The 11,775-nt window shown below is 41.1% G+C and overlaps 1 protein-coding gene across 11 annotated transcripts in view; it reads right to left on the reverse strand.

The window, feature by feature from the left end:
* Positions 1-11,393, reverse strand: part of SYNE1 (spectrin repeat containing nuclear envelope protein 1) — a 479,589-nt gene extending 468,196 nt beyond the window's left edge. For 10 of the 11 annotated variants that reach the window (XM_075924462.2, XM_075924463.2, XM_075924461.2 and 7 more), the window contains exon 1: positions 10,939-11,393. The gene's annotated coding sequence lies outside the window, so the exon portion shown is untranslated. The remainder of the gene's footprint in view (positions 1-10,938) is intronic. The other variant, XM_075924459.2, reaches the window with a different exon arrangement.
* Positions 11,394-11,775: the final 382 nt, after the last annotated feature.

Consider the following 11,775-nt stretch of genomic DNA (forward strand, 5'->3'; position numbering starts at 1 on the left):
CAGGGAGACGCAGGCGGTGGACCGAGACGCACTGCGATCCCGCCGCCCGGGTCCTCTGCGGCTTTGCTCCGCCTCTCCCTGGTCTGCTGGAGACCAGCAGACCAGGGAGACGGGGAGCAAAGCCTCGGAGGATGCCGGCAGCGGGACAGCCGCAGCGCGTCTGGGCTGTCCTGCTGCCCACGTGCTCCGCATCTCCCTGGCCTGATGGGGGGGGCCTCCCCCCCAGCAGACCAGGGAGACGTAGAGCAGCTTTTCTCGCCCCGGAGGACGCGGGCGGCGGGAACGCGGCGCATCTGGGCGTCCTGCCGCTCCCATCCTCCGGGGAAAGAAAAACCCCGTTCGTAACTGCGGATCCGACATAAGTCGGATCCACGTAACTCGGGGACTGCCTGTAACTAGTCTTGTTAGTGTTTTATCGAGAGATTCTTTTTCATATTAATATAATAAAAATACTGTTTTCCTAAAATGCTTGTATGAACTGGGTGTGGGTGCTCATTTATTAACCCATAGACAAACATGTGAACTTAGATCCTCAGCTGGTATAAATCAGCAAAGCACCACTGAAGTTAACATTGTTTTAGCCCAGCTGAAGAAGATATTTCTACTCCTTAGTAAATCCAATTCCAATATAAAATAACATGGAAAATGGTGCAGTGTGTGCATGTATAGATTTTCCTTACATATACTTTTTCTCTGCATAAAATGTGTAGGTTGAGCCAGTTCACCTTTATAAATGGGACTGTAGCAACTAATAAATTATCTTGCTAAGATTAAAGAATGAGTGCTATGTAATGAGAATTCATGACCCTAAATACCTAAATAATAATTTGAAAGCTCCTTTGTAAGCAGTGGGAAGCGATTCTAATGTAAAGAGGGGGAAATAAGCTGCAACAGATGGGGAGAGAAAATGGTATTAGCACACACAGAAACAACACCATCACCACATTCACCGCATCAGCAAGTAAGAAACATAAGAACATACAGTGGACATTACCAACACAGATAAAAGCAATATTCTTTCTTGTCTAGTATCCCATCTCAAGTAGTGGCCACCACGTGATGCTTCAAACGAAGACAAAAAACAAAACCCAAAACTCCCACAATGTTCATTGCCGTTATTAAGTACATTGTATGGGTAGTATATTTTTTTCCTCGCTTCCACAGGCAGTCAGTTCATATCTCAAGACATGAGATTTGTTTATTATGATGTTTTCCTTTTCATAGCTGCAAATACTATTAAAAGTTCAATTACACTAACATTTTACAGCATTTACAGAAAAACATTTCATTATGAAAAATTAGCAGGTTTTGCCATTGCATATCAGACATATGTATTAAAAAACTTGAAGGAAGGAATACACTGAAATACTGTATAGGTTTATGTTATACAGTGTTATGTCAAAACACTGTATAGGTTTATAACCATTTGGAGTTCTTTGTTTTTAATGGCAATTTCATGGCTTAAACAGCAATGCGTGATAGCTCTAAATACCATCATTTCTATAAAACCAAAATACTCAGCAGTCTAAAAGCTGCTTTAGGCTTTAGCATTTTACAGGTGACTAAATCCTTATATTTGTTATTTTTTTAATCTTTCCCTTTATTGTTTATGTTTATTGTTTATGTTTAACAGTTTATAGTTTATGTTTAACACAGTACTGAACTGCATTTGCTTATTTTTTGTGTCTCTATTTGCTGCCTGATTGTATACTTCCAGATCCACATGAGGAGTGTGATTGGTCACTTTGTAACTATAGTGTCCATAACTCTCAGGTTGTACTGTCCAGAAGCTAAGGATATGACATAAAGATGATGATGTAGTCTTAACATTATAATAAACATTCATCTCATTTTAAAAAAACTTCATTTCTATCTGCCTGCATGCAATGGGGCAAAATTATACCTGATATAACTCAGTTTTTTTCATTAGGCCCACGTATGATGCAGTGTGATCATAAACTAAAAATAAAAGATGGATAGTCAATTTCTGCCCTCAGATGTAAGTTCAAACCCCAGCAAATTTAATTGTAGTTGTGCAAGTCAATCCACAAGCAGAAATCAGCACTGGTTTTAAACTCTGTAGAATGTGTTATTTTTTCTGCAAATTCCAGAAAAAGGATGTCTTATCTCATGTAAGGTACATCTACACTGCAATGCTATTTCGGGATATCAGAGTATCCCATAATAGCTATCCCGCATCTTCACAGCAAACCCATTATTTTGGGCTCACTATTCCAATGTCCCTTTAAACCTCATTCTACGAGGAGTAAGGGATGTTTCAGAATAGCACTTTATTTTGAAATTTGGCACTGTGTAGACAGTGCCAAATGATGAAATAAGCTATTTCAAAATAGCATTGAAATAAGATATGCAATTTGCGTTGCTCAAATTGTGTATCTTATTTCGAGTTACAGTGCAGTGCAGACGCACCTGTAGAGAACGGGAGTACCAAATCTCTCATTAATTGCCTTTTTGATTATAATGCCTACATTATTTCACATCACTTAGAAACCCTTGTGTACTTAAAAATAGGCCACTAAATGAAAATAAGCACGTCTACGTTTATTGGTAGACCTGGACCAACCACAAAAGGAGCTGGTGGTATCTCACTCTTCTACTCTTCAGGGTTTATAAAACATTCAATAGTCTTTAAAAAATATGAAGTATTTTCAGAATGCAATCTAACACTCTCACTAACAACAGAAAAGTTGCTTCCTGGTTGAAAAATGGAAAACAGCTAAATATGTGTCTGTGTTTTGCTAAAAAAAAAAAAAAAAAAAATCTGTATTTTTTGAGAAGCTGAGTGTTTGCTTTTTACATGAGCACCATTTTATACATAATATTTAATGGGAGCAATTAAGAATCTCTACCCCTTTGAAATTATCAGTTTCTGATCCTCTTATAAATTGATCCCACTGCCTTCTTAGGTCTCAATTTTTAAAAAATGTTAGTAGCACAACATATCACCCTTCTTTACCTCATTGAATTCATTGATCTTTCTAAAAATGCTTTGTTGGCCTTAGATAAGAGGCACTATCAAAATTAAAAGTATTTGTATTATTATGTTTATATCATAATAGAAAAAAACTTATATCCATAAGGGCATACAAAAGTATCTTTGTAGTATTTACAGTATGAAGAGTATTGTGAATTACAATTATTGTTAGTAGATATAAATCCATAGTAGAGTGTTACTAACCCAACATAATGAAAATTCACATTTATGTTAAAATAGAGTAGAAAGAAGAAGGGAAAAGTAGAAATTTATAAATGACAGGATGAATGCTTAACTAAAAAAGAAAGTAAAGTTCTTTTATATTACTAATCATGTTCTGCGTATCACAATGTTCAGATGATAAGGATCTGGCCACTTGTCATCAGAATGAGTAAACAATAGTCAACTTAAACTAACATAAGCCTGGTGCAAACAGATTTAAAATGGACATAGAGGCCTCAAGTAGATTTAAAAATTGGTTTTGGTTAAATTGGTTCTAGCTTTGTGTGTTGACAAGGACAGAGTTGGGATTACAACTCAGGAGTTCTCGACTTCCAGCCCAATGCTAATATTTGAAATTATGCTCCCTCTGGCCATGTCTTCACTAGAAAAATATTTAGAAATTAGTAAATTCAACGTAACAAATTCAAACTAGCGTGTCCATACTATGGGGAAGCCTTGACATTAGTCCAAAGCAGGCTCCATTAATGTGGACGTGCTACCTCAACTTAGAGCCCCAGGAATCGCTTGGAAGTAATTAGTTCAAATTATTCTGGTGAGTATCACCACAGCATCCACACTAACACTATTTCAAAATAACTATTTCAAAATTAGTGTAATTTCCCAAGAAAAGCAGGAATACAGATTTTAAAATATGTGGCCCATTATTTCAAAATAATGGGCTTAGTAATGTGGGCTCTCTGCTTATAAATCCAACCTCAGGGGGGTTATTTCAAAATAAAGTCCTACTGGTAACCAGGGTTCTGACAGAAAATTATAAAGCAGATGGATATATTCTTATGCAGCCCAAAGAGCTCATTTACAGCTATTTCAACTACACTACATTAATTCTCTTTGAAGGAGAAAGTTTAAACTTGAAAAGCTTTCAGATAATAGGTTTCAAGCAGAGGTACCATTTGGTTTTTAGCCTTTTGAATAAAAGAAAGAAATTGCTATTGGACTACAATTAAATTGTGAATCTGTACTTGTTTGCTAATGCATTGTGCAGTGCAACAAGCCTGTGTATGTTGGTGCTCTCCAAAATCTGCTGGATCTTAAACATAGATTGCATAAGATAATGGAAAAAAATCAGTTTGGCTCTGGAAAATGTTTTGATTCTGCTGTTTCCAACTCCCATCCCTATCACTTTGTACTTCCTTTTTTTTTCCTCCCCAACATAATGGATAGCTTTCAGAAGAAAAAGGCGAAGGAAGATGTAGATATTGACCTTTCAAAAAGAACTCACTATAGAGGCATTCAAACAGGATTCTCAGTTGTGAGCTATGATAAATGTCTCCACACCCAAAATGAAAGAACTAATTTGGGAAAATTATCAATTTTTTTGCCTGAAAAAGTAAATGAAATTCCCTCTCTGGAGCCTCAGATGCTTCTTGTTCTGGGAATTTATCTCTCTACATACTTTTGCACCTTAAAAGCACAAAGTTGAGGGCTTATAATATGAACATAGGGAGGTCTGGGAATTAGGTGTCATATTTAAGGGAAACTGTATGACAGTGTAGCATATAGCATATTCATTGTGCAAATGACCTTTACCTTATTCAGAAGACCATTAAAATAGTCAATGAGGCTCCAATCCTGTAAGTATAAAGGGATGTGCTTAACTTTCGGTGTGTGAACAGTCACACTGACTTCAGTGCAACTAGTCACATGTTGTGCAAACATCTGTGGGAAGGAGATCTAAAAGTGTATTTGATTTCTATATGTTCTGTGAAGTCAGGCAAAATATAACAGTTAAGGTGCCTACCTTCTTGGATAGGTACGTTCTCTGGTAACTAGCCACACTCGCAGTTTGCACCATAGCTACACTTCTATTTTTAGCACAATAACACAGATGTAGCATGGGTATGTTTACTCAAGCTAGAAATTTTACCTCCAGCTGGAAGTGTAGCCTTACCCTAATGCAAATTTAAGTTATCGTATTTGTTCCACTCAGAAAGAAAAATACTAAAATTCTTGATCAGTCCTGAAACTTTCAAGCAAAAAGGGTCATGTGGTATATGGTGATAAACACTCCCATTCTTGTCCAAACGAAAATTTCTAATAGGGGTTTTTTTTGACACGAGGCATCCATACTAGTGTAAATTGAGCAGCCCCCTGCCCACAGGCACCTGTTAACCAGTTACTCCTTACTAGGTAATGAAGCATTTTTTAATAAGACAAGTTCACATTTTAATAAACTAAAACAAATGCCCCAGCCCAATTTATATTCATGATTATGAAAACTCTTGAGTACAGTCTATTTAAATCATAACAGTCTGAAGAACAACTATTTATTAAAACAATTAATTTATTAACTGGAAAAAGTGCAGAGCTGGTTCACATGTTATGAAAAGGTATATGATTGTCTATATTAAAGAAACCAAATGGAAGGGAGCAAAGAGAAGAGATACTGGAGAAGGCAATTCCATAGTATAATGCTACTATGGAATGTCAAATAAGAGAAATGGAGATTGAGGCAGGAATGTGCAGTGGTCGTGGATGGGATAATTCAGAAGATATTTTGATGAAGTCAGCTCTTACTTCCCCTAAATGATGTATGTACATATGCACCATGAATAGGATGAGAGGAACAACAACAAAAGTGAATTTAGGGTGGGGGAGATGGACCATGTTGTACAAAAATTATAAAGAATGCAAGAGTGGCTCCAATGATAAATCTTAATGGCCGGCATGGGGAAGGGCAGTAAATGCTTAAAAAAGGTAGCATGGCAGCCAAGAGTCTGGACAGAGAAATAAAGAAGGAGAAACTTACAATACACCCACACACATGATTTGGTAGTCAATACATTCCTCCCTAAGAAGGAAGAACATTGGATCAGAGTGGTACTATGAAATAGTAGATAGTTTACTAGGGAGTAATCTGAGTTGAAGAACATCAAAAACCATAAGATCACATCAGGGAAAGTTGTGCAACTAAACACTGAATACAGGTTTGACCTCCCTGATCTGTTACCCTCGGACCTGACCAGTCCCAAACTAGGAATTTTGCCGTACCTGGGGAGGTCATTTTGGGGCCCCCAGCCAAGCTCTGTTCCTCGCTTGACCACCAGACTCCCTACTGGCTCCCCCCCTACTGGTGGCCCAATTGCTGTTCCAGGCTCCCAGCCCCATCAGCCCTGCCACTGCTCCACGAGCTCGGTTCCTGGCCCTGTCGCAGCAGCCTGCTGCCCCATAGGAAAAGAGACAGAATCACCATGAAGATGAAAGAGGCTGGCTGGGGGTACATGCCCCTTATCTGGGTCTACTCTAACCCTGAGCCTCCCACCCCCACCCTTTATGCTGACTGTGGGGGGTGAAGCTCCCTCCCCAAGATTCATATGGAGACATTGCTGGCTATTCCCCTTCATCAGGGAGTGAGGTTAAAGTGCACAGGGGCCAGATGAACCTGGGCCTGCCCCAGCTAGGGGACATGCATCTCTCCCCTGGCTGCACCTGCTAGAGCTGCAGTGGCTATAAGGAGGCACTTCTCACCTGGCCACAAGCTGCTGCGGTGACAGAGGGCTGGGGCTGTCCTCTCTCCCTGAGACAACCTCTCATCCCAAGCCCTGTCCCAGAGAATGATTAAATGAAGCATGTACATTTTCATTTTATTTTTAAAGAAAATTAAGTTAAGGACCTTAGCAATGGTGGTTAAATATGCTAGTATTAAGTATAAGAAGAAAAAGGTCCAAACCAATGCAGAAATCCAAGAGCTGGAAACTTAATTAAGTTAAAAAGGAGTTTAAAATGAACATGTTGAAGTAGATCTGTTTAGAAGAGTTAAGAGAAAATACAAAAAAATGATGGAAACATAATGCAAACAAAATTCCGGAATGTGCAAAGAGTCTACTTGATGAAACAAAAACAAAAGTCTTTCCCCTCCAGTGATATCTGATGGTGGAATAAGTTTGAAAAGTTGTAGAGAAAAAGAACAAACATTTTAAATTTCAGCAAGCAACATTCCAATTAGCAGGATTTTCAGAAGTATAAAAAGCCAAAAAGCCAGCAAAGAAAAAGGTGGCAGTCACAAAGGCTAAAGCTATAGGCTTTTATGCTTGTCGTGAAACACAGGAGGTTAAGAAGGAAATATATAGACAGGCTAAGACCTACAAGACAACTAAAGATATTGGTGAGATCAAAATAAATTGAAAGTGGAAATACATTGATCAATGAAAACAAGATTAAGGAACAGGGGAAAAATTACTTTGAAATGTTTATGAATGAGAAGACTCCAAGAGAATCATGATGTATGATAAAACCAAACCTCTGCTGGCACCAGTACTAAAAGCTGGGTCTGCTGGCACCAGTACTAAAAGCTGAAAAAAGGAAAAGCAACATAAAAAATAAGATCACTCTCGGCTGCAATAGCATAGCAGTAAGAACACGGATGGACGTGCAAAAGTCTGAACTTATTGACGCAACTGTTTAATTCCATCATGACTGAAAAGACAGCTGATGTCTGAGACAAATACTAGTACTAATTCACCCTAAAAGAAAAAGAGACATACAACACTGTGCAGTTACCTCAGCATTAAATGTATAAGTCACACGATGAAGAAAGAGGGAGACACAGAAGACTTACTGGGATAAAGGTGTCTATTTGAAAAAGAAATGGCATGAAAATCAGAGATACAAAACAGAGTATATGATCTATAGATCTGATGATGCATTGCGAGAAGACAATGAGACTAGTCTGGAGGGGCCAATCACTACCACCAGGAACAGAAATTCAAGAACCTAGGTTTGATAGGTTAATAGTGTACTCAATAATAAACTTATATGCAGAACAAGAAAGGTATGGACTAAATGGAGAGAAGTGTATGGAGGAATTGGGATAGGAGAATGACCATCAAATTGAAAAGCAAAGCTCATAAGACAGTAATTATCCCTACACTTTTGTATAGCTTTCAATGCATAGCAATGAGGAATTTTCAGAATTAGATCCTTAACACAGTGGAAAGGAAAATGTTAAGATGGATGCTTGGCATTATCAGACTGGACCATATTCATAACAAACAAATTAAGAGAAATGTGAAAGTTGTACCAATTATAAGAAAGCCAAGGGAATCCAAAGCTTAGGGAATTTAGCTGGTTTGGACAGATGAAAAGAGCATAAAAAGAATACAGGAAATAGAGTGAGGGTCTGAAAACTAGATTGATAGATATTATATAAAAGGATATCATTAGCTGAAGAGTTTCCAAAGAATTGCTCCAAGACAGACTCGAATGGAGAAGGAATGACCCCATATAGATGAAAACAAATACTAGAAGAGGAGAATATGTAATTTGCACAAGACTTTGAGCACTTCAGTAATTAATGTCCACCCAGTTGTATTTCTTAATGAATGGTATAAAATGGAATTGCCTCTGGTTTAGCCAGTTTCTGAAGACAACATACTAAAAAGTAAGATACCAAATGAAAAGAAATCCAAAAAAGCAGAGACAATGTTTTAAACTTCACATTTGAGCATGATCAGTTTTTTTTCTTGGACACACCTTCTTTTTCTTTGAAACATTTTTGTTATATTTATTCTAGATTTGATTAAAGAATGTTTAAAATATCCACAAAAATAATAAACAGGTGGCTGCTTTCAGAAACAATGAACGCCACCAAATATTACAATATTGTACTCATAAAACATTTTGTGCTTACCACTTAAGATTAAGTACAACATTCAGTAAAGTATTTCTATAATTCTTAATTAGGCCAACATAGCACACAGACGATGAAAGTAACATTTTAATGCAATTTAGCAACATTTTGTTCTACATCTTATCCTTTGTGAGAATGATTCTCAGAGATCACTCAAGGTTGATAATCATCAATACAAAAACAAAAACAAAAGTCCTTCCTGGGTTTAGGAGCATAAGAACAGCCACACTGGGTCAAAGCAAAGGTCCATTTAGCCCAGTATCCTGTCTGCAGATAGTGGCCAATACCAGATGCCCCAGAGGGAGGGAACACAATGGCTGTGTCTACACTGGCCACTTATTCCGGAAAATCAGCCGCTTGCCAGCTATCTACACTGGCCCCTTGAATATCCGGAAAAGCACTGACGATCTACTGTAAAATTGTCAGTGTTTTTCCAGAAAAATTATGCTGCTCCCGTTCGGGCAAAAGTCCTTTTCCGGAAAACTGTTCTGGAAAAGGGCCAGTGTAGACAGCACAGTAGTGTTTTCCGCAAAAAAGCCCCGATCGCGAAAATGACGATCGGGGCTTTTTTGCAGAAAAGCGCATCTACATTGGCACGGACGCTTTTCCGGGAAAAGTGCTTTTCCTGCCAATGTAGACACGTTTTTTCCGGAAATACTTATAACGGAAAACTGTTCCGTTTTAAGCATTTCCGGAAAAGGGTGCCAGTGTAGATGTAGCCAATAGGTAATCCTCACATGATCCCTCTCCTGTCATCCATTTCCATACAAACAGAGGCTAGGGATACCATTCCTACCCAACCTGGCTAATAGTCATTGATGGGCCTAACCTCCATGAATCTATCTAGCACTTTTCTGAACCCTGTTAAAGTTCTAGCCTTCTCCACATCCTCTGGCAAGGAGTTCCAGAGGCTGACTGTGCGCTGATTGAAGAAAAACTTCCTTTTGTTTGTTTTAAACTGCTGCCTATTAATTTCATTTGGTGACCCCCTAGTTCTTATATTGTGGGAATAAGTAAATAACTTGTCCTTATTCACTTTTCCCACACCAGTCATGATTTTATAAGCATGATTTCGTGTTTCTTTCAGACAACAGCCTCAGCACTTGTCAGATTCTCCCAGGCATCCAGAAACAACATAGTCTCCCCACAAATCACACAGGAACAGATTATGATCTCCTTACTGACACTGCTAAGCACTTACTCACAAGTAGTCTCACTAATATCAATTGGGTAACTCATGAATATCTGCTCATCACTTTTGAGCAAGCGGTTCACAACCCAGCCCATAACAGCAGACTATGAGAATAGTTCAAACAGGAACCTCTTCCACTACTAATACTATAAGCACTAGTGGAGAAATCAAGCCCCCTGCCTCAATGTCAAAACCCTGGAAACAGCCTTGACCTGATATTTCAGATATGGTGGCCTTCAAAGTTTTTACACACATGCTCTCACAAAGACAGACAGACACATACATACACACCGCTGCATTTTGTTTGCATTTTTGTTGCAATATGCTTTTTCCTTTCGGCATCACCACAGCCCAAGCTGGACAAATACATACAGTTATAACCTGACAAGTCACATGTTCCTAGATGATACGTTGCTCTGTCGCCAGTGTCAGGAATGGATGCTGTTGTAACGTGTGTGTGCAATTTCCTTAGCCGTTAGAGTGTATTTCCCCCCTCTCTCCTGGGTAAGCGTGTGATCTATAGAACCCACTGAAGTCAATGGCAATTCCTCGCTGATTTCATTGGGGTTTCGATCAGGCTCACGAATAGTTTCTGCGGGGGGGGGGGGGGGCTGTTACGCCTCACAGGGGTTGATCCAAATCCCAGACTTTCCTATTCCCACTCAGCTGCATTATGAACGCCACCCATATCCCAACCCACCGCCACAACTCGAGCCACCGCGTCCCTGGCTCCTGCTTCGCAGCATCCCCCCCTGAGCCAGCAAGAGAGCGGCCGCTCACGGAAATGACACGAGAGAAACTGACTGAGCCATCTTCACACAGGATGCAGCGCCCAGCCCGGGGAGGGCACCGCGGAGCTTCTCCCGGACCGCACCGTACCTCTCCCGCAGGGCTCCAGCGTCGCGCTGCGCTGCTGCCGCCCGCCCGGACAACCGGCCCCTCGGCGGGAGAGAGCCTGCCTCGTTCTGCGAGTGTTTGCAGGAAGCCCCCGGCTGCCTGGTTACCGGCGGCAACAATCCCACACACGCTGCGGCCGTACACACGCGGCTGCACCTAGCAGCGGCCACCTCCTCTCTCCTGCAGGCAGTCACGCCCCGCGGACCCTCCCCGCCTTCCCCTCGCCGGGGCTGCAATGGGGGAGGCAGGTGTGTGAGTGGAGGGTTGCAAGCCCCTTGCACGTAACAGGGGCCCCTCCTCTCAGGGCTCTGGTCCCTCCCAGCCGTTTGCCTCGCCGGGGATGCACTGCGCGTAACTGTGGGAGAGGCTGAGTGTATGTAGGCGATGCAGGGCTTCCCTGCTCAGAGAGCACCCCCACCCCTGCACACGCACACGCCGCCAGCAGCAGCAGCAGCACACACACGCACACGCTAGCCCGCCCCCTTGCAGTGTTTCCCAGGCAGCGGCTGAGCTGTCATTTGCCCCCAGCCTTCTCCTCTGTCTGTCCCCGCCCACCCTGGGGAGGTTCCCTTTAGTGGGAGGAGGCGGCCCCGTCCCTCCTTCCCTCCAATCTCCTTCTCGCGGCTCCTTGTGATTTGCTTTGCAGCAGCCCAAGCGCCGCGCCGGGTCCAAAGCAGCTATTTCTGAGGGGCGAAAATGGACCCTGCGAGACAGCGCTCTACATTTTGCAAGCACAGACTCCCATGTGGCGCACGCAGCTGTTCGGATGCCCGCAAGGAAATGTGGGTCGAAATTGCAAGAGCAATCCACGTGGGCACC

The sequence above is a fragment of the Pelodiscus sinensis genome, chromosome 3, assembly GCF_052426305.1.
Source record: "Pelodiscus sinensis isolate ZL-2025 chromosome 3, ASM5242630v1, whole genome shotgun sequence".
NCBI lineage: Eukaryota > Metazoa > Chordata > Testudines > Trionychidae > Pelodiscus > Pelodiscus sinensis.